The 24,849-nt window shown below is 35.6% G+C and overlaps 1 protein-coding gene across 1 annotated transcript in view; it reads left to right on the forward strand.

The window, feature by feature from the left end:
* The window catches only part of LOC149572609 (uncharacterized), a 31,392-nt gene extending 19,429 nt beyond the window's left edge, over positions 1-11,963 (forward strand). The window contains exon 2 of the mRNA XM_089813732.1: positions 11,649-11,963. The gene's annotated coding sequence lies outside the window, so the exon portion shown is untranslated. The remainder of the gene's footprint in view (positions 1-11,648) is intronic.
* Positions 11,964-24,849: the final 12,886 nt, after the last annotated feature.

Below are 24,849 nucleotides of genomic sequence, written 5' to 3' on the forward strand. Positions count from 1 at the left end.
TAGTTCTGCGAACCCTGGCTAGTTTTTCTAAGATGCCTTAATTGTGAGATCAAAATTGAGTCTCCTTATCAGAAAACTTAAAAGCTTTTAACATGTGAAATGGTTATTTTAAAAGGCGAGATCTTGAATAAAGGAGATCTTTGTAGTTGCATAGCCCAACAGTATGACCCACAACTTTGAGCTAAGCATATGATTTGCACGATTTTCAGTTAAAGACTTGTACAATTCATCAAAAGGTTTCTGAAAACCTGACCTCCGAGCTATTCTACTTGGCCATTTCTTAAACTTATATTGTAGATCACAAGCATCATTCAACCTAGATGTTCAATATCTCATGCTATCTCATGCCTTAAAATTTCAAAATAAGTTTTCTCATTTTCTTCATTTTTCAGGTTTTCTTTCAAATAGTATTTTTGCCCATTTTTTTGGAAGGAAGTTTACGCTTTTGGTTTATTGATTTTTTCCAAAAGATTTTTGCTGCTAAGTTCAACCTTATAAGCTAAGGTATTAAGATGTCAATAAACATGCCTTGCTAAAATGATCAACTGATTAGTTTGCTTAAGATACCTGCACTTTCAACCTTACGAGACAAGGCATTAAAATGCCAAAAATTCTATAGTAGCCAGCATTAATCTCAAGGCACTATTCAGATGCTTCAAATTAAAATCCTACTAAATCTTGTATGGAATTTTAAGGTTCTATGCACATGCAGGAAACCACCTTTCATGTCATGATAATGCAACTTAAGATTATTGGATTTCTCCAACAAGAAAATTGTGGGTTCTTACCCACAATTTTCGAATATTTTTTGTTTTCCTTTCTCTAGTCATTGCAGGAATATTATTTTAAGGGGTGTAGTCATGACATGCCTGTTACTTCATACATGTCATAGTTTCACAATCCACAATGCGGCTGTGTGAATGAACAGCTGATTTTATTTGAAGAGTGCTGCAACTCATTGGTAGATTTTTGTCATTGAAACTTGGTTTCTATATCTCATTTGGGGCTTTCAACATATGAATTACTAATTATAAAATGTGTTTAAACCTAGAACAGACATCAAAGAAATTGATGAACTTGAATATATTCTTCTTCTTATTTTACTTAGGAAATGTGAACAATCTGTAAGATGAACAGTCTACTAACTCAGAGATGTATTTCAGCCTTCTAATTTGTGAGTAATAGGCTGAAAGCTAATCACATAGAGCTTTCCTTGAGTTCGGAGGGGCACAAAAGGATGAAATCACTAAATTCTATTTCCTGTGAGCATTTTTATACAGCTCTGTTGCCTAAGAAAAGTGTGGATTTATTCGCTTCCTACTGACAACTTAATCTAAAACGTACATTCAAAACATGCTGTGAGAAATTATTTTATTCATAGTTCATTCAAGCATAGATATAAAGGATATATCTGTTGGCATTATGATACATTTTTGTCATTAGTTACAACACTTATTGGATTCTGAATGCTTACCGAGCTCTCACCGGACATTCCTTTGTAAGCCAAGCTTTACCTAGTTCTCAGTGTTTACCGAGTGATCGAGGTGAACAAAGAAGTCAGTGTTTACCGAGTGATCGAGGTAAACAAAGCAGCCAGTGTTTACCTAGTGTTCGAGGTAAAGAAAGGAATCAGTTTTGACCGAGTGAAGATGTACTTAGTATTGACCGAGAACTTCGTGATAACCGAGCTCCTGACGGTTATCAAGGAAACTAACTATCACCGAGTCACAAGGTTCTATCGAGTGTTTCCTTTGATCACCAAGCTACAGTTCAGATAGAAGTGTTCACCAAGTGACATCTCTTCTACCGAGTCTCCAGTGGTTACCGAGTTCAGAACTACTCGAAGTGTTTAGTATGGACCGTGCCTTCACTTCTACCGAGTGCATGACGATGCCGAGTAACGCAGTGGACGCCGAGTATCAGAAGGACACCGAGTCAGTTCAGTGAACCCGAGTTTTTACCTTGGGCCGACTTTGTATAGAGATTTGCACTTGTTGTTTTGGCCGACCTTGCATGTATTGTTTATTTGGATGGTATATATATGCAATGTATTGTATCATTCAAATGAAATAGCAATGACAAAAAGGAAATAGTAATGGTAATGGAAATGGTAATGGAAATGAATGAAAAGTGCGAAAGAAATACATGCGTGCAAAAGTATGTGTGCTGAGTTGTGAAGGTATTCAGCAAGGTCAAGTTTTGGAGCAGAAAAGTTTTATCTATCACATCAAGGTGAATCAGAGCATAGCGGATCTTATCAGCAATCAGTTGTAATCAGAGCCACTGTTTCATTCTAACAGGTGAATCAGTTTTTGTAAATCCTTTAACAAGGTAGACTTAACAGTCTTTTGTAAATCTCCTAACAGAGTGCATACTTTATTGTATGTTTGTAAATCCTCTAACAAGGTGGATCTAGCAATCCTTTGTGCTCCTAACAGGGCAAATCACCAGAAGTGGTCATTGTAAGCCTTAACCGGCCAACTTCATACTGCAGTAACGAAGCTTTGTGGGTTTCATCCCCACCCCAGTTTTACTTTCTATTTGGAAGGTTTCTGGGTCACCAAATCTGTGTGTTCAAGTGTTGCAAATGATTTTGTTTCATGCTTACAGTAGGTTACTTTGATGAATGGTGAATATATCAGTATGCAGTTTTATTGTTTGAAATTTTAGAAGTTACTGATTCACCCCTCCCCTCTCAGTAACTTGTCATATCTTGAATATTTCCAACAATTGGTATCAGAGCAATAAGGTTCTCAAGATAAAAGTTTCACAGCTTGAGCAAAGATCAAGGACAATGGAGATATTCAGACTTGACAAAACTATTGAGAATGAAAAGCTAGATCTGGAAATGGCCATGGCTCAACTCAATGAAGCAAAAGAGCATCTTTCACAATCCTTGAAAAGAAGAAAAGAACTTGCAAGGCAAATGAATGACCATCAGTATGTTGAAGAAAAGATTGAAGATCTCTCACCATCAAGTAGTTCAGATGAAGCTGACAAAGCAATCAAAGAACTTTTAGAAAAGAATGGATCTCTGCAGGAAGAAGTAAGAAAGCTCAAAAGGGAACAAGAAATCCAGTCCATCAGGCTATGTGAAATCTTGGAGCAAAGGAACAAGGCAGCTGAAGATTTAGAGGTAAGGAATAATCAATCCTCTCAGCTTGAAAATCTTGTAACTCAATTATCTAATGCAAATGAAGAAATTATGAATCTAAGATTTGAGAATGAGAATTTGAGAAATGACTTAATTACTGAAAGGCAAATCAATGCAAGCTTACAAAGTGATCTAATCTCTGAAAAACAAGTCAATGAGAGAATGGTAAAATCTCAAAAGGACATGGATCAATTGAATCTACAAAATGAAGAAAACTTTCATAAACAAAATGGTAAAGCAGGCCTTGGATACAAGGAAAAAGGTGAATCCTCCAAACAGGGTACTCAAAAGAATCAAAGACCTACTTGCAACCAATGTGGTAAGTTAGGTCATACATCTAACAGATGTTGGAGCAATGGAAAAGACAAATTTAATGGAAAGTGCTACAATTGCAATCAGCATGGACACAAAGCCAATGAATGCAAAGAGAAACCGAAATTTGAAGGTAAATGTCACAAATGCCAAAAGCAAGGTCATAAGGCATCACAATGCAAATCCAAATCATTTAATCCAGCTGAACAACTTGTACTTGGTGCAGATGTCATTATTGTGGAGAATATGGTCATACTGGCATAAACTGTGCAAGGCATCACCTAAGAAAAAGGGATACCACTATAAGATGTTATACATGTACAGAACTTGGTCATATATCTAAAAACTGCATGAACATAACGAAAGTCGAGGATGAAAAGAAAATCAAAGTAGACAATATTCGGAAGCAAATGAAGCAGCAATGGATTCCTAAGTCTACCGAGCCAGATAATTCAAGTGATGGAATGGTCACTCAAGAAGTGAGTGACTCTACCATTTCCAATTAAGACTCATCAGGATAAGACCAGGACTGTATCTACAAAGCAATATCCTAAGCAGTCCTAGAATGAAAATATGATCAAATCAGTATTTCAGATACATCAGGATCATGGTCGGTACATGACCTTACCGAGCTCAGTCGGGTGCAATAAGGCTTCTTTCACCAAGTTGCACTTACCGAGCATGGTTGGTTCTTCTCTTACCGAGTTAAGGTCGGTTTAACCTATTTTCTTTTGGTCACCGAGTTGCGAAGTTTAAGCCGAGCTAGTGGATGACAGTCTGTCGATCGTAGCTACCTCCGTACTAAACATTAATGGCGAATTTTTCATCAAAAGGGCAGATTTCGACCTCATTTTTCACTGCGAATTCGAGATTTACACAAAAAGGGCTTTCAAGCGATTTGAAGAGATTTTCCAGCGAAGTATTCTTACGAAACCTTTTCACTCACTGAGCAGCAATGGCATCCGCAAGCACCAGCATTAGCAAGGCGAAGAAAGGTTCCGAAATGCTTGTGAAGGGAACGGAATGGAAGGCACCTACGTTCAAGCTCGTTCCTGCCATCGCTGAATCGCTCGATCCCAATGGAGCTCAATCACAGATTCCACCCAAGGTACTCCTCGTGAACGACATTCGCACTCATTTTAAGTGTGCTATTCAAGAAATAGGGACATTGGACATGGATAATGCCCTAGCGGAGTTATGTGTAAATGGTTCTCTCAAAATCGAGCACAAACATTTGGAAACTAAAGGTTTGACTCACATCGCGCATATGCCTAGAAACTTCCAAACCAAATGGATTAGGTATATCTTGAGTCGAGTGCATAATGGTCAGTTGTGGTTGGAACAACCCGTTTTGATAACCAAGAAGATGATTCACAAAATCACGGGTCTCCCGATGCTCAGCAAAGCCAAAACCACTAAAACCCTAGGACGGGATGAGTTACAGAGGCAAACCCTAGCCGAGTGGGACGGTAGAGGTTTGAAGGTTAACACTGTAACAGATCCGGAACTAAGATTTGGCATACATATTATTGCATATAAGTTATATAGTTCCAGCAGGTTAAATAGTGTACCGTGTGAAGCTGTGGATTTGGCCCTGAAAATTGTAAAGAAGAATCTTGAGTTTGATCTGTCAGAAGTAATGTTGAGGCAGTTAAACAAGAACATGGACAGTATAAGGACATCGAAGAATAACCCCTGTAAATTTGGATCTCTGTTAATATGTTTACTATTTTATGTACAAAAATTCTTTCCATCAAAGGGAACCGTAGAATGGAGAAAAGATATCCCAATTTTGTATCAGATTAAAGAGTTTATAGCAAAGATGGGAGAAAATTTTGATAGTATCATGGATAACTATTTTGAAGACTTTAAGGAGAGGATGAATAACCGATTCAGAATTCCTCCTAGGCTTGTTGAAGAATATAAAGATGACGTATGTTTTATGGTTGACTATGACAAGGTGTACATATAGGCAGTTAGACCCCGAGTTGCATGGGTGAAACCTCTTCCATATGAGGTAAATATTGATGAAACAAGGGATATCATTGAAGCACTGGTAAATGAGCCAGTAGACCCAAGGCAACGGATTTTTGGCACTTATGATGAAGCAAAGGCCAGAATTGAACTGGAAATCAAAATTCCACAGGCCATCAGCAAAGGTAAGAGGAAAGTGGCCAAACTGAAAACTGCAATGGGTCCTCTTATGCTCACCGAGGGAAGAGGTGAAGATAAAGAAAGTGAAGAAGAAGAAGAAGGAGAAAAAGAATCAGAAGAAGAGCAACCGGCAAAGAAGAAAGGCAAGGTAATCATTACCAAGCCCAAGAAGCAACCTACTGCAGTATTTACTCGGAGGACAAGAAGAGGTATACAGGAACCTGTATTGGTCAAGCCTGCACCTACATTCGAGCAAAGGCTCAAATCATTGGAAGAAGGAGCTGGCATCACAAATTTCAAGGCATTGAAATTTGAGACAAGGACTGATGCAGAGAAAATGCAAATTGAGGAACTGGTACTTAACAAAATGGGAAAATGGAAATACTCCCCGGACCAGATTGCTCCTCATATCTCTAAAGAACTACTGGAGAGAGTACAGCCAAGATGGGAGATAGCCACCAAGACGGTAAAAGATATATATGAGCAATCCTTGAAGAATCTTCGGCCTAGTCTCACTGGAGCAGAGGTAAAATCTGAATTAAAAACCCATGAAGGTAAAATGATGATCAGATTCCACACTTGTTTGATTTTGATCAAAGATATAGAGCATGTTGTAAATGATGCTACAAACATGTGGAAAAACATCTATCATCTACATAAGCCCAGTGTAGACCCAGTAGAAATAAAGGATGATGACAGAAGCAGCAGCAGCAGTGATGAATCAGATAGCGCTCCATCCATCACAGTTACACCGGGAGAGTTGCATGCAATGATGGAAGACAAAGAGGAAGAAGACAAAGAGGAAGAAGCTGAAAAGGAAGATAAGGAGGATGATTCGGTAAAAATTGCAGCAGCAGTTATTGCATCCCTTCCTCACTCCCCAGCTAAACCTGTGACATCATCAAGGTTGGAGTCAGCGTCAGCAGGTTCATCTACACCAGATTTACCATCTACACCTGCCATATCTCAGCTCCAGGTATCATCAGTGGAAGTGACTACCACTTCATCTACCGAGCTGCATCCCTCTTCGTCTACCAAGCTACACCCCTCTTCATCTACCGAGTTGGCCTCCTCGACTCCATCATCATCAGTTGGTATTGCTGTGAGTTCTCCAATTTTGACTACTCCAATTTGTTCTACAATTTTGTCGCCATCTACTTCAGGCACAGTGAGCTTAGATACTATATTACCGAGTGTATCACCATTTTTGGCCAGTACTCAAATTTTTGACCCTGTACATACTCCTATTGGCACTCAACCCTCAAGCATCCCAGTTTTTACTGCTAGTCCTTCTGTCTCTACTGTTGTGTCTATTCCAAAGGTCAAACCAGTCATCTCAGAAGTCAAACAAAAGCAACCATTAAGACTTATGATCACTGGAAAGGAAATTCCTGAAGACATTGACTTGGACACAGAGATAGTAATTCCAAAGATTGACTTTGATAATGCTACCATTGAAGAAATGAGGTATGCTAGTCAACTTATTGAGGAAAAAGCTACTCAGATGCAGTTAAGATCGGAAAGGGATAAGGAATACAGGATAATTGAGGATGCCCGAAACATAATTACTGAGGCTATAGGTGTTGATGTTGATACTTCTCAACACATTTTGATTCAATTGGAAGAGGCAGTTAATAAATTCAATGAAGATACCTCCGGACAAGAAAAGCTGATTGAGCGTGCAGCAAAGAAATTTGATAATAAGGTATTGGGGCACATTGCCCAGAACATTGCAATAAATCAGGTTGCATTAACCTCAGTTTTGGCAGATATTGAAAATTCTTTTAATAATGTAACATCTCTTTTTGCTAAGCTTTGTGATGTTACCGAGTACACTAAGGGAATAAGAGAGAAACTAAATAAAATTGATGAGGATCTGAAGGTGAGCGCACAGAACTTAAAGCTTGACCCCAGTTCAAGCTCATCTCATCACCTCAGGATCAAATTTTTGTCAGAGAAGCAGGCAGAGCTGTTGAGAGAAGAGGCAAGGATCCGATCTACATTGATAGATATCCAAAACATGATCCTTCCCATCATGGATTCAATGCAGAAGCACATTGCACATTCAAAGACATTAATCCATGATAATAACTTCTCCATTGCAGACCATGTGATTGAACTTTCGGCTGAAGTTCAAGTAGCTCTTTCCACCTGCAAAATTTTGCAAGAGAATTGGGATAAGACTCTCCAGCTTATTCTTCAGGTACATTCAGAGTTCATCTCTCATTTTGGTGTTTCTATATAAGTATATATATTCTTTTATTCTTTGGCATTATTGTCAAAAAGGGGGAGATTATTGTTGGATATGTATACTATGGGTGAATAAGTGTTTTCGAAAAATTGTACAAAGGAAGAGATATACAGCTCATGTAAATACTGTATGTACATTCTATGGGGGAGTTGTATATAACGAAGCTATGTATATTCAGAATTAGTCATCAGCATGTCAGATAAATTTTGTCTCATAAGTGTTTTTGTCACTAATGCCAAAGGGGGAGATTGTTGGCATTATGATACATTTTTGTCATTAGTTACAACACTTATTGGATTCTGAATGCTTACCGAGCTCTCACCGGACATTCCTTTGTAAGCCAAGCTTTACCTAGTTCTCAGTGTTTACCGAGTGATCGAGGTGAACAAAGAAGTCAGTGTTTACCGAGTGATCGAGGTAAACAAAGCAGCCAGTGTTTACCGAGTGTTCGAGGTAAAGAAAGGAATCAGTTTTGACCGAGTGTAGATGTACTTAGTATTGACCGAGAACTTCGTGATAACCGAGCTCCTGACGGTTATCAAGGAAACTAACTATCACCGAGTCACAAGGTTCTATCGAGTGTTTCCTTTGATCACCGAGCTACAGTTCAGATAGAAGTGTTCACCGAGTGACATCTCTTCTACCGAGTCTCCAGTGGTTACCGAGTTCAGAACTACTCGAAGTGTTTAGTATGGATCGTGCCTTCACTTCTATCGAGTGCATGACGATGCCGAGTAACGCAGTGGACGCCGAGTATCAGAAGGACACCGAGTCAGTTCAGTGAACCCGAGTTTTTACCTTGGGCCGACTTTGTATAGAGATTTGCACTTGTTGTTTTGGCCGACCTTGCATGTATTGTTTATTTGGATGGTATATATATGCAATGTATTGTATCATTCAAATGAAATAGCAATGACAAAAAGGAAATAGTAATGGTAATGGAAATGGTAATGGAAATGAATGAAAAGTGCGAAAGAAATACATGCGTGCGAAAGTATGTGTGCTGAGTTGTGAAGGTATTCAGCAAGGTCAAGTTTTGGAGCAGAAAAGTTTTATCTATCACATCAAGGTGAATCAGAGCATAGCGGATCTTATCAGCAATCAGTTGTAATCAGATCCACTGTTTCATTCTAACAGGTGAATCAGTTTTTGTAAATCCTTTAACAAGGTAGACTTAACAGTCTTTTGTAAATCTCCTAACAGAGTGCATACTTTATTGTATGTTTGTAAATCCTCTAACAAGGTGGATCTAGCAATCCTTTGTGCTCCTAACAGGGCAGATCACCAGAAGTGGTCATTGTAAGCCTTAACCGGCCAACTTCATACTGCAATAACGAAGCTTTGTGGGTTTCATCCCCACCCCAGTTTTACTTTCTATTTGGAAAGTTTCTGGGTCACCAAATCTGTGTGTTCAAGTGTTGCAAATGATTTTGTTTCATGCTTACAGTAGGTTACTTTGATGAATGGTGAATATATCAGTATGCAGTTTTATTGTTTGAAATTTTAGAAGTTACTGATTCACCCCTCCCCTCTCAATAACTTGTCATATCTTGAATATTTCCAACAATATCAATCCACATCGGAAGCCAATTATGATTTCAGCTACAAATTATTATTAAATGGGGTGTATAAATGAAAGGCAACTTTTTTCAAGCATTTGATCATGTGATTTCCACTGGAGATTAATTTTTTAGAATTTGTCAAGCATGCATTATCTACAACTATCTTTATCTTTCTGCAAGAAGGTCATTCAGCAAAAGATGGTCTGCAAGATCACACAGTTCTATGAACCCTGGCTAGTCTTTTTAAGATGCCTTAATTATCACACAGTTCTATGAACCCTGGCTAGTCTTTTTAAGATGCCTTAATTGTGCAATCAAAATTGAGTCTCCTTATCAGAAAAGCTTATAACTTGTGAAATGGCTATTTCAAAAGGTGAGATCTTAAATACGGGAGATCTTTGTAGTTGCATGGCTCATCAGTATGACCCACAACTTTTAGCTAAGCATATGATTTGCATGATTTCATTTAAGACTTTTACAAACTTCATCAAGAGGTTTCTGAAAACCTGACATCCGAGTGTAAGTTTTGCATAAGTTCCTCATTTAGAATGTATGGATTCTACTTGGGCATTTCTAACAATTGTATTGTAGATCACAAACATCATTCAACCTAGATGCTTGAATATCTTATGCTATTGAAATGCCTTAAATTTTCAAAAATAAGTTTTCTTATTTTTTTCCTTCATTTTTCATGTTCTCTTTTAAACACTATTTTTGCCCGGTTTTTTGTTAAAAAGCATATGCTTTTGGTTTATTGATTTTTTCAAAAGATTTTTGCTGTTATGGGTTAGTATATGTACTCTTAAGTTCAACCTTACAAGCCAAAGTATTAAGTTGTCAATAAATATGCCATGCTAAAATGATCAACTGATTAGTTAAGATATCTATACTTACAACCTAATGGGATAAGGCATTAAAACTTTCTATGGTAGTTAGCATTCATCTCGAGGCACCATTCAGATGCTTCAAATAAAAATCCTTCTAAATCTTGTATGGAAGTTGGACGTTCTATGCACATGCATGAAACCACCTTTCATGTCGCTATAATGCAACTTAAGATTATTGGATTTCTCAAACAACATTTTGGGATTTTGTCATTGATATATGCCTATGGGTGGTCCATAGTTGGAGAACTTGGTCATGGCAGACTTAGCAAACACAGTTTTCTTTTATTAACTGGGACCTGAAAGGCCATTCTAGTTAATCATTAGTCAAGTCAGTCTAAACAAAGTAAGAAGTCCAAAATTGTGACATTGAACTAGAGCCTAAGTTCACTCCACTACTAATAGATCTGACTATAATTCTGAGGGTGATGGATTGGATTGCAGTTGGAAGGTCCCACTCCTTCAACACTAACAAAAAGCCCATGGAAACTTGCTTTATTATATCATATATTATTAAACTGCAACACTAAATCGTAAAATGACCATAAAAAACATGCGTTAAACTAAATTTACAAAGGCCAGAAGTAGTTTTAGCTGTTCTTTTAATTTATAGCTCAAACAAACTCCTATCACAGTGTCATATGATTATAAATTATACTTGCATTTACTATTTACAAATCTTATTTGTGAAAAACATGGGCCACAAACAATTTTTAGTGTTTGCTTTTAAAAACCAAAGTGGGGGACCAGAGCAACCAAAGTGGGGGTCTGGGAGCAGCAGCGTAGCAGGATTGAGGAATGGCAGTGCTCCTGATGCATTCCCTGTTGCAATACGGGACAGGGTCAATGGGTGGAGCCTCTTCTGCCAAGCTTAAATGAAGGCCTTTGAGATCATGCAAACCATCATCGCACTCGCTCACTCAAATGCTTGAAAAATATGTAGTGGAAACTGATGAAAATGAGTGTTTTTTGGGGGCAGACTTCTATTGCAATATGGGCCATGTTTGCAACTTGAAGTCACAAGTTCTTGCTGAGTTTTCTGCAAGTAAGTTGCTCAGCCTAGTTGACCCACAAGTTTTTTGGAAGTTCAACTATGATGAATATATTTGAACAGGAGTTAGGTCATGCAGTCCATACGAAAGGCTATACATTTTGCCTATGTATGATTTTTTTGTTAAATGAACGTTGAAACTTTGATAATTGGATATAGCTTAAACTTTTTTTTTTGGTGGAAATATAACTTCTCATTTTGATGAAATTCATTTTTCAAATAAGTCTTGACAAAATTATAGTATCCGAAAATTCATGTTATGTTTGGTTTAATTTTGCAGGAGATAAAACATATCAACAAATCAACTTTGCTGGAATTATGAATTCACTATTTGGTCGTCAAATTATAATCAAGCATTTATAGCTAAATAGTTTAGGTGTTGATAGATAATTCAGAACTTGGTATTGATGTTGCACGTTTGTTATAAAATGATCATCATAGTTTTGGTATCATTGTGACATTGAACTCTTGATTGTATAACATTGGTGTGTTCCAAAGTGACCACATATTGAGTCTAGTATGTGAATTCAAATATGTAAATAGAGGAAATTATTGGAAGTGGTAATATACTTAGATAACCAAATCTTTTATGTCAGGCAGTGTTGCATTCTCATTATTTTGAGTAACTAGTTTGGAATTGGATCACACTGAGATTTGACCTTTATACATGAGTCACTTTTGTTTCTTGATGTCTTATGTTAGTAAGCTTTAGCTGTCTTTGGAAATTGCTCCAGGCCCTCTTCTGAAAAGTGGTAGTGATTCAACGAAGGTGTTGCTTTATTTTCTTGCTACAAAATTGATTTTCCTTTACAAGTTAAACCCACACAATTTAAATTTAATAATCAACTATATTGTAATTTAAATCTAGCAAATTATGGAAGCATTTTCTAACAATTCCCTTAATTTAATTTTAACAGATGATTATTTCTATTTTAAAATGTAACTATGCATAGTGTAAAATATTTGCATTAAATTTAATAATTACCTATATTGTAATTTAAATCTAGCAAATTATGGAAGCATTTTCTAACAATTACCTTCATTTAAATTTAACAAAACATTATTTCTATTTTTAAATGTAATTATGCGGTGTGTAAAATATTTGCAATACAATAGTAGTTCTTGTCTGTATAAGCCCTAAGCATCATACATTTGGAAGCATGATTTGGTGTCTATGACCTGTTGTCTTGTATTTTGTCACCACAAAATGTAGGCAACAATACAAAACATTTTCAAACTAGTTTTGCATTTCTCTGAGTTGAATTTGTTATTCAATTGGTTAATGTTGATTGATCAATCAACTCCAATTCACGTAACAAACTCTTTTAGCGAAGGCTTTCATCAAGTCTATTTCATTTTTCTGTTTGTCAAGTTTATACTTGATTTTTGAAGCCTTCAATACCACTTCTTTGTTTTTATTCGTGTCTTTGTTGGTTTTTAGTTTTTTGATTTTGTTCAAGTCATTGCTTTATGTTTTCGCTTCAATTTGGTATATCTAAAGGCAAAATGAAATACCAATTTGATAAAGAGTTGGCTCATGCAACTTAAGCTCACGCACGTCCATTCTTGACAATGTATTAGATACAAAGATCAGACATGTGGACATGATTGATTTCCTGTGACAGGTAGAAGCTCTTATTAGTCATGAAACAAAACACATCAAAAGCAGTAATATTCACTTGGTGTCCACATTTCCCATGGCTGCCTTGGAACTAAAGTTTGTTCTTGGATGTGTGAAACATTTCAGTCCAAAGTCAAAGACGATCAAGGATGTTGATGGTAATATTATTATTAGCCTTGATCTTGAAGTTATTGAGCAGATTTTCAAAGTGCCGCAGAGTGTAGAGTGCATGGATTTGACCAACGAATCATCTTTGGAGATATGGAATGAGAATAAGGGAAATTATCAGAAGTATGTAAATCTGTATTGGTTGGATCCAAGAAAAACAAATTCTCAAGATGGCCAAAAACCATTCCCAGATCTAATTTCAAGTTGAAATACAAATACCTTATTATCCTTTTCAGCAGGATATGTGATCTCAAGAATTCCAATGATTTTGAACCATAGATGTATGAGTTTATTTTCCAGATCATGGATAATTTTTTGAGGAGAACTAATCAACACTACATTTTGTCAGTAGTTGCTCAATGTAGGGACTTTAACACCTTTCTACATGAATTCCTACCTTTTTTATATTGCTTTTGCCATGAGATCTTTTTCTGGACTCTCCACTAAGGGAGATCATCTTCAAATTCCAGTTTGGGATTACTATGATCAGTGTACTCTGGATAATAGTAAGTACCATTACAGAAGAGTTCAGGATGAATGCTTTGGGTATTTTTGATGTATGTTTGATAGACAATTGTCCATTAAAAGGGTATCTGATGAAGCTTGGGAGAAGGTAAATTAGTATGGTTGTATCTTTATTTAGTTTCCAACTGTTACCTATTTGAGGGTTGGGTACTCTAAAAGTGAGCCATATACCTTACCTAGGTATGCTACCGAAAGGATCATTTTAATGGAATCAGCCAGACAACTTATGAAAGATCAACATGCTCTACACAGAGTTTTGGTATTTCTACTACAAACCCATAGTAATTGGTAATTATATGATCAATTTTGTATACAAAGAAAAAGCCATAGAAGCAAAACTTCAGTTGATCACATTGAAGAAATTCAGAGCCAGATTTGACTTTGATTACAGAGAAATGAATTCTCAAATCAAGAGGGCCTTTACTCATGTTCATTGTATCGAAGATGTTTGGATCGATATGTGGTCAGAATTGGATATAATGAAAATGGACTACAAATCATTGATCTTAACATGCTCGAGATCCCATCCAATTTCTAGATTGAAGATGGTGATAATATTCTTGATCCAGAATATCATCAAGCTAGTTTCGATAAACGATGCCCTTTCCCTATTCAATGGCAGAAAAAGGGAGGTACATCAATCCTTGATAGATTTCAATCCATTTTGGCAAACACCAACAAGTGGTTGAAAATTAAAGGCTTAAAAAGGGTTAATATGAATTTGGGTTTGGATTGTGGATGTTTTGGTCCTCTTAGAAGGAAATCACATGTAAAGATGGTACTTCTTCTTCTGATGTAAAGAAATCTCTCAAATTCAAGTTGAAGGGTGGAAAGGGATTTGAATCATCTCAAACCCTTGAACCAGTTCAAGAGTTAGCGGAAGAGTCAAAGGAAGAATTAGACAAAGAACTTGACGAAGAAGATGAGGAGGAAGAAAGAGAAGTCATGATCATATCTCCCCTAAGACTTGCACAAACTCATGAACCATCCATGCAGGAAGCACCTTTTTTGGGTGTGATAGATGATGAGGTGGATTCATTTTCCATTGTTTTCACACCTTCCATCTTGACTTCAGAAGTCAATACATTGGCTCTTCCTATATCTTCAACAACTCCTTGCATTTTAACAAATGAACAATATGAACATTTGGGAAATGTGTTCGAGGATTTTCCAACTCTCACAAATGGTCAAGTTTCTCAACTTGATACATCCTTAACAAGTTTTGAGTTGTTCATGACATAGTCCTCTTGTCATGCACCTATGAATTTAGTTGTGCAAACTAAATCTTGCTCGGTCACCACGGAAATACAATCAAAGATCAATGCCAATGGTCTCCACTATACCTGCTTCACAAATGAAAGTTTCAACTTTTCTTCATGGTTGAGTAAGATTACAATGAAAAGAAGAAAGGTTGTGGTACCCCCATATAACCTTCCTATAAAGAAAACTAAGTCCAAATCTTTGAAAGATAAGATTGTTTTTAGAATCTTAGTTGATTAAAAAAAAAACAAAGTTTGTAGAGGTTGTTGAGCCACTGGTGGACAATCCTGTTGAAGAGCTTACCCGTTCTAATTACAAGTTCACCAAGGTAGAAATCGAGAAGCAATTATGATAGAGTTGTTTACATGATGCTCAAGATGTTCTTGCCAATGTATCAAAGAGCAATCATGAATTATGAGAAAAGAAAAATGAGTTCAAGCATGAAGTTTCTCACTTAAATGAAGTTATTTGACATCAATCTTCGCAAAATGTTTTTGTGATGTCTCAGACATCCAAGGAAAGAAAGCTAGTAGAAGCTGCTGAGTCTTAGATAGAAGAAGTCATTTTTGAAGGAGTTCCTATTACAAATAAAATTGAAGTCCTTAGGTGTATCAAAAAAACGGATGAAATGGAACAAGATTTGATTTCTTCTTTGACCAAAGAAGCTGACACTTTGAAAGGGATTCTTAATGACTAGGATGAAATTGTTGAGTCCGATCTAGATGCCATGGTCACGTGTGACATTCTCCCATCCTATGAAATGTTTTTTAGATTTCAAGGACTTGTGGGCTACAAAGAAGAAACACTGAGAAAATTGATAACAAAGTTGTAGATAGCTCTTAGAGATTGTCAGGCAATAGAAACAGGGATCACATGTGACTTAGAGAAAATGGGATGTCAGATTCTTGATGAACACAGTAATTTGATTACAGTGGAAATGATGACTTCAGAATATAGAATCAGGGTCAATGTTGATTTAGATTATGAGGATTTTGGTTCTCATAAAATGAAACAATTTGCCTCGTATAAATTTTTGGCAAAATACTTGCAAGATTCTTTAGCAACAAATTCCAAGGTTGTGCAATCAACATATGAAGATGCAGTAAAAATAGAGGCAATATCAAAGACAATGGAAATTTCTGATCTTCCTACAATGCTTGATGTTATCATCAAATTTAAAGCACTAATTAATTTTTTTAAAGATTGTTATTTTGTTTTTCTGTTTGTAGATCAAAGAGGATGTATTGCATGGAATTATGCAATTACATGCGAATTGCATGTGTAGTCACACGTAATTCAATAATTTCTCTTCTAGTTAGACTTGGTCAAAGTTGATTGAGTTGATCCCACTTTTTCTTCCATCTTTTTCTCAACTCCTATGCCTATATAAAGGAGCGTTTTCTTATTGTAAAATGTCTTTTATTGTATGCAAGAGAGCTCTGGAGAAATTGTGCAAGCATAACTTTGATTGTGTACGCCTTTTTGAAAGAAAGCGAATACAACAAATCAATTGAGATTTAACTTTGATTGAGTGAGATTGTTAGTTGCGAAAGTTAGAAGCTTTGATGATTTGCATTTGTTATCTTTGATTGACATGTATTTCATTCTTGATAATTGAGTATAAAAAAAATTAGGAAGCAATCAAGGCCGAATCTTTGACTGAGAGCGGTTGTAGAGCAATATAGATTAGAAGCTTTGGTTGTAGCTTATACCTCTTTCTTGATTCACAAAAATAATTAGGATATCTTTACTTATGGAAGAATTTGTACCCCAATAGTAAAGCTTATTCATATAAAATTATGCCCTGACTTAGAGCCAAATCAGTACACTTTCAACTAACCTTTGAGTTAGTTTTGATTTATTGGTATCACTGATTTCAACTTTAGATAGAAGTGTAGTTAGAGATTTCAGCCTGCCCATTACTTGCTCCATAGGTAAGTGGATTATTTCCTGAAAGTTAAGAGGAAAGAATATTGGTAACACCCTTTTACAAAGTCTCTCAATTTCTTGCTTATCTTGAGTTGATCCAAGAAATGGTGAGAAGGGGGAGCCTTCCCTTTAAGATAGGAGAGACTTTGTTTCACATGCCATGGCTGGTCATCCTATTTTGCGACTGGATTTTACCCAAAACCATTAGTTGTAAAATATCCACCCAACATGACCCAAGAGAATTCAAATACCTTTTATCTGAAGAAAACAATATCTCATCACGTGTCCAATGAGATAAGATTTTTGATGTGTGCTTTTATATTAAGTTATTGATGACAAATTGTAAATGTTTTAGGGATATATACACAACCATCTCATAGTGAGATTGAGGAATGCATTAAGTTTGAAGATCCAAACCAACAAGTTAGCATAATATTGGCATGAGTTTTATTCTACTACAACATACATAATTAAACACTTAATGTTTTAGAGTGAAACACCAAATATTCAATCCTTTCTTGATATAATGTCATTTCTCATGCTAAGCTTGCAAAGTAAGATCGTGAAATGACTTCAAAGTTCCCTTCAATGGTGGATACTCACTTAGTGAAATAATGTGACTTGTTGGTAATCACTTAGGGGACTTATGCTATTCATTCAATGTACATCAACTGCTTGCACTTCTAAAGGTTTAGCTTCACAATTGCAATGAAAATATGTTTTGACTTTTCCACTTCAACTCTAAATTAAAATTCTAACCTATATTTCTACTCCTACTTCTACTATGAATGCAATGAATTATGGATGGGCTTGGACTCTACTAGATGTAGCTTAATCAACGACTACGCCCACCTAGTGCAAACTTCTAAGGATATATACTCAAATGGTTTTCAAATCAATATCTACCCACTCCAATCCCAACAATGGATGCAAACTAAAGGTTGGATATCAATTGAAGTTAAGTACTTCAACTAGCTCACTACACAGGGCACTCCTACCATCGGCAAGAGGCTAGTGTTCTAGTTTATATTCAAGTCAAACAAGTAAACATCCACAATTCTTTTATTCAACTAAACTAGTTTTAAACAACATGAAATGAAATTCTATGTTAAGTGGGGAAATATGAATCACTATGCAAAATGCAAACTTGGTAACAACAACTCACCATGCAAGACACAACAATGAAAAGTAGAGAAAATTTGACTTTATATTAGCAATAATTCTCCAACAAGTCCTACTTTACAAATGAGAGAGGTGGGGTTTATATAGGAGCCCTAATTCCAATGAATGACCAAGATTGATATGAAATCAATGGCCTAGATTACTCCATTACAAACCCTACTAGGGCACCCAAAAGTAGCCAATAGATATAAAGTACCAAAAAATAAGCCAATGAAAAAATTTAATGGCCTTAGGACCAATGAGAAACAAGGAAGCCACCAAGTCGTCGTACAAGTCATCACCCAAGATATAGACTTCCTTGCTCCTCTCTTTTGGTAAAATCAATGAACTTAAGTAAAATTTCACTAAGTTCATCTATGACAACACTAGTAAGGCCTCAATGCTATAACTCCATGATCTCTAACTTCTCCATGCAATCTCTATCTTAATTCCACCACCTTACCCCTAGGAATTATTTATCATTCTTGGACTTCTTTCTCTTAGGTAGCTAGATTGTATAATGCTTGAACCCTCAGTATTTCCACTTTCATTGTTTGGAATCCTTCATTGTCTTCTTCATCTTCGACGAAATTGATCCTTGGAGCAATCCATTGAACACATTAACTTCTTCCTTGGCCTATTAATTTTTTACTTAATCCACCTCTTTGTATGGATTGTTCATCATCAGGGTCACTTTGCAGATGGGAACCTTATCCATGGATTTGTCTCAAACTTTTCCTTATGTCCTTGCTTGATGATAGCTTTATCTTTGGATACTTCCTTCAGCTTGATCCTTGAAGTTTATTTCCTTTGCTATGATTTTAGAGTGCATCATCTTGAAGTGTGGTCCTTTGAATTCAATTGCTTTTAGGTCACTCCTCTTCCATTGTTATCCCAAGCCTTGAACTTGAAACTATCTTCCACCTTCTTTTGTTCACTTCCTTGTGACTATCCTTGCTCTTGATCCAAACATGATTCCTACTACAACAAAGTTAGTAAGGATTAAAGACTTAAGAAAATATTCAATGTAGACCATGAAAGTGCTTGAATGTATCCTTGAACTAAATGATTAATTTCACACTCATTCTTAATGAACCAATCCAATGAAAGAAATACACAACGTGCGAGCAAGAACATCAAGAGATCAAGGATCTTCAATACTTAGACAACTTATGAATTTTGATTCTCAAATCAGTCATGATAACATTATTAAATCGGTCTTGCTAACTTATCAAATTAACTCCAAATCATGATTTAGAAACTCCCCATGACCTTGGAAACAAACAACAACCCACTCATGATAGCGAACTAATTACTTGAAACACTCAAAACTTCTAAAAACAAGTTTGCAATTTCATTTTAACTCCTCTTAAGATGATCTCAACATTCCAAATTAAGAAAATTCTATGTACATGGACTCATTAGTAAGCAATGAACAAAATGATTAAACGTTACACCCAAGTTGATCAAAACTAACCAAAATTTTTTCAAGGACAAGTCTAAAGATAAGTTGCAATTGATCCAAACCAATCTCTAAATCCATGAATAATAATTGTAATAAAGGTTCAGAACCCGACTTTGTGCTTATCCATGAGTTAGAACAATAATCAATCACTTAGAATAATAGAATCAGACCTTATAAAAGTTTTGATTTTCTGAAGCCAATCCATGGTCAAGGCTGAAAATTAGTTTTAAATATGCTCCAACATCAATCCCAGTAGAATCCAATCAATACATGTGAGTTGTCTTAGGAGAATGAATGGATTTGACTTAGGACAAACCTTATTGTCACAAAAAGAGAAGTCCTGATTTTCTGAGGACAAATTTGTAACATACCTTTTTATATCTTTGTATGGGCCTTCAAAATTATCTCTAGGTGACATCCACAATGTGCTATTATGACTTGGGTCAAATGGTAATGAATAGGATAAATCCATATTTTCAAAAGAGTTGACTTAGAAAATTGTCCTCAAACTTTTGCTTGTAAAAATCTTACCTCAAACGCCAAGTGATTGAAATCAGTTGGAAATCATAGGTTTTGATGTTGAGATCATTATGCAAATAAGCTTGGGCAGGTTAGATCCTTATATTATTTTAAATAAAATTTCAAGGAAAATTGCCCCTGTACATGGATGCTTCAAATTTGGTTTGATGGAAATGTTGTTTCAAATTTGCAGATGGCATAGAACGTGTCTCAAGATGCTACCAAAAGCTTGCAACAAGGTTAGGATTAGATTGCAAAAAATAAAAATGGTAACAAAAATAGGTTTTTAGACCCAGTCCTTAGACTTTTATTCATGGCAGTCTTACCACATACCTTCACTATCCAAAAATGGTTTGAAATGATGAGCAATGGGCAGGAGAAGAATCAACAAACACATTTGTATAGGTTTGGCACTTAGGTGATTTTTAATGATTTTTTGGCAAAATTGCCCCTAGTTTTGAAATTTTCAAATTTGAGCTTACCTACCTTTGATTTTACCCTCAAATGGCTTCCATATTGATATTTAAGGATGAGGAAATGACCAAGAACAAGTCCATGGCAATCTGGGCACATAACTAATCTCTAATATTGTTCAATTTTCTTTTCAAGTAGTCTGCAGACATGGTCTGTAAGATCACTGTTTTGGCCTTCCAATAGCCTTTAATGAATTAGAATATAATCTCTATAAGTTTGTGGTCACAACTAGACCAGTTTAGAAGTTAGGATGAAAATCTCAAGCTTGACACAAAATTACTTCCATGGAGATCATTCTTAGGTTTTAGTCACATTCATGGCTTATTGGCTTAACTGAGAGTTATAGTAATGTTAGGCCTCCCTTTAAGGCATCCACCTTCCCTCTTCACCTAGACTCCAATCACCAATGTCAGATCGTGGTTCACCTTGATTACTTGCTCCAGATTTTCCAACCACTTAGCCTTTTCCTTTATAAATCCTTATGATTTCTTCTCAATTCATGGCCTTTTAAAGGAGTTCAACTCGTTGGTTTACCTCCCACAAACAATGTGAGATAGAATTTTGGTATCCTTTAAGAGGCTTCTTATATTTTCCCTTTATTTACTTTATTTAATGACAAAAATGGTCATAAAAGGGAAAAATGACCTAGATATACATCCCCCGCACACACCCCCCTCCCCCGCCTCAAGAAAAAGAAAAAGAGCTTAAGTCCATATTTCTGTCTCCAACACATCATCCATGGATCTAAAGGTCACATCCACACTCTAATTTCATCCATGCAAAGTGGGAAAATCAATCAAGGTTTCAATAAGATTCATCGTGTACTTAGAAAAATTTGATCTTGCTTTTCCATCACAAGGGGAAAATCCACCCTTGTATGGACATTCTCAACACCACGAAAAATTTCCACATTTGCCCTTCCAAATCTTCTTGAGGGAAAAATGACCCTAGTCTAGACTATTTTCTAAACTTAGAGAATTTTCAAGTTCACACTTGGGGAAAATCCCCTTTTATTTGGATTTTTCAAAAACTTAGAAAACTAACAAACCAAGATGCCCCAAAGTGGTGGAAATTCATGGCATGCTTGGATTCTGACCTCAAACACTTTGAATTTTAGTTGTGGAAATTCATGGTATGCTTGGATTTTAACCTCAAACATTTAGAGTTTTTTTTTTTTTTTTTCCAAAAAATGTCAAAATGATAAGGGAAATTCATGCATAGTTCAAAATTTTCCCAAAATATGAAGATAAATTCATGTATAGTCTAGATTTCACTAAAAATATGAAGGAAAATTCATGTTAGTCCGTAGTTTGGTCAAAATATGAAGGGAAATTCATATATAGTATTGATTTTGTATATTTTTATGAAGAAAAATTAATTTTTCTTTAGGGTTTTAGCCATTTCTAGTGTGGGAAATCAAAATTTTATAAGGATTTTTAAGGCCCATATGCATGAAATATGTCTTTATACTAAACTTTCTACTAAATGACTACCTAAAATTTAAATACACTTAGGATTTTACATTCAAACTGTTATAACATGACCCCAACAGATTTCAATTTAACATTTCTACTCTAAAATTACAACTCGGACATTTGGTTTTGTGTTACCCTTCCGTCTTTAAAGCTCTAAATTCCAAAGTTACTGCCAACACCTAATAACTACGAGAAAAATTTGGTCCCCATTTACAATGGGGTGATGGTGTGAAAACCTCAACAATACATAATACCTGAAATCAATATGAACAAATTTGATTATCTTACACCAAGAAATCTGCAATAGTAACTCTTGGAGTTAATGTTCCAATTGTAGTGGATAAATCATATCTGATTACGTGTGCTGCATATGTGGCAAAGAGTTTGAGTTGTAAACAATGACTAGTTGTAGATGTGTCTCTCATATCTAGTTAGGTTTCAAGTTCATGTGTGTGTGTGTTGTCAAGAATGAAGTAGTTTGTTGTCAATCTATTTAGTAGTAGTTTAGGAATATTGGTGGGTCAATCTATTGTATAAATATGCATCTATTATTCAATAATAGCAAGCAACAAGTTTAAGTTTAGTTTCTTTGATTCTCTTGTTCTATATTTCTAATATGGTATCAGAGTCATCTTCCTGTTAAATTGTGTGTGCTAGAGAAGAAGCTATCAAGGAGATCATGCCTAGAGAAGAACCACTAGATCTTGATGGTGATGATGATTTCAATGAAGATGAAGGTTTTGTTATATTTTGAAGAAGTCAATGTTTTGAATGTAGGGAAGGATGTAGTAGACAATAGATAGATGTTCAATTGTCTAAGGTGCTAACAGACCATAGAAACTATACCTCACTAGGGTTATGAGACATACATGTGTGGATTGGTGTCCTATAGTTCAGAGAGATCTGAAAATCTCAAAGTTTGGCATCATACCTTTACAAGTGTTATGAGACATTTCATGTGCAAATGGTGTCTAATAGTGTTTAAAAGCTGGATGATAGCATCATGACTATACCAGTAGTTGGGAGCAACTTAAGGAAGTCTTGTTGGTCTATGAACTATCTTCAAAGAAAAAATTTCTACATTATGTTTTTTAGTTGTCACGTTAAGTGGGGGTGTTAGAGTAAATGTTCCAACTATAGTGAATAAATCATATATGATTATGTGTGTTGCATATGTGGCAAAGAGTTTGATTTGTAATTAATGACTGATTGCAGATGTTGTAGGTGTGTCTCTCATATCCAATTAGGTGTCAAGTTCATGTATGTGTTGTCAATAATGAAGTAGTTTGTTGTCAATCTATTTAACAATATTATAGGAATACTGGTGGGTCAATCTATTTGTATAAGTATTCATATATTGTTCAATGATAATAAGCAACAAGTTTAATTTTAGTTTCTTTAATTATATTGTTCTATTTTTCTAATAGTAACACGGTTATGAAATGCAAGACATGTATTTCTTAAGAAATTTTCACCATTTTTTTTTTGCTTAAGGGAAGCTCATTTGACCCAAGAATCAGTTATAACAATGTGAATGAGTAGGGAATAAATAAGATAGTAATGAAATAGGTCATATTTCCATGAAAATATTTAAAATTAAGAGGACCACACTTAAATTCATGGAGACAACTTACAACCAAATAAGCTAATTACCTATTTTTCTATTTTGATCTTTTATGTGTCCTTTTAACTGCAATAGATTTGTAGATTATTTTACTTATTAAATAAGGGAAATATGAATTGACTAACTATTACAAGAAATTATGCACAAGGGTGAATACATATTTGGAAATGAAATAAGCATTCTCATGGAGATAAGTTGATATATAAGGTGAAATGTCAAGGAGATTTACAATAATATCATTTTGCAATCATGATCTATTCAACTAGAAGGATGGATCTCTTGATGTTAAAATCATCGATCCCTTGTACAAGTTTCCATGGATTTGTGAGTGGTACTTTGTTAATACGCATCCAATTGATATATAGATCAGTACAAGGTTCATGGGGTGTAAAACTAGAATCCCTTATCTTTATCTATTTTTTTTCAATCTTGGATGTATGCTTAAGAAAAATCCAAGTCTAACGATCACCTATTATTCATATAGCACACCGTTAGGCACATAGAACAAATTGCCAAAATCTACTTAGCATCTCCTAGAATTTATAGTTTGTATGGATAATTAGGCTACTAAATAATCCATTTAGTACAATTGGAGGTTTTTAGTCTCTTGAAATTCCCATTCTATATATTTAAGTTTTGTTTTCTTAGTGCTAATGCTTTTAGCCAGGAAAAATGGGCAAAATCTACTTAGCATTTGTTAGGGTTTCTAGTTTGTATGGATAATTAGGTTGCTAAATCTTTTGTTCTATTCAATTGGTGGTTTTCAATCTGTTGTATTTTTTTTTAAAAATTAGTGTTAATGTGGTCATATGTTAAATGTTTTGATAAATGAGTGCTAAGTATTTCATTTATTTCCATGAGAGATGGGTACTTGTGTACCACTGATAAAATATGGGTCAATGAGATTGACTCAAAAACTACACAATTGAATGGTGATAGCAATATCACAATTTGACTTGTAGTGGGAAAGACCTCTTATCAATTTTTCATATATCAAAATTCATGTTGCTCAGGCTTGGTACAAGCCATTGCACCAAAACCATGAGGTGCTGGTGAAGGCCGCCCACCAGGATCATAACATCTCACCACACTCCGTAGTCTAGACTCTGGGCTAGATGTGTGCCCATGCCGTGGGCCCTGATGTAGAGCCTCACCTTGGAAAACTCAGGAGGAAAATAGTCACTCAATTGAGTTGCTTCAAGGGGCACACACACCGTCCAAGATCAAACTAAAACCATTCTTAACAATTAACAAACTGAT

This window comes from Cupressus sempervirens, chromosome 2 (assembly GCF_028749045.1).
Source record: "Cupressus sempervirens isolate cs-2001-9-10 chromosome 2, ASM2874904v1, whole genome shotgun sequence".
In the NCBI taxonomy this organism is placed as follows: Eukaryota; Viridiplantae; Streptophyta; class Pinopsida; order Cupressales; family Cupressaceae; genus Cupressus; species Cupressus sempervirens.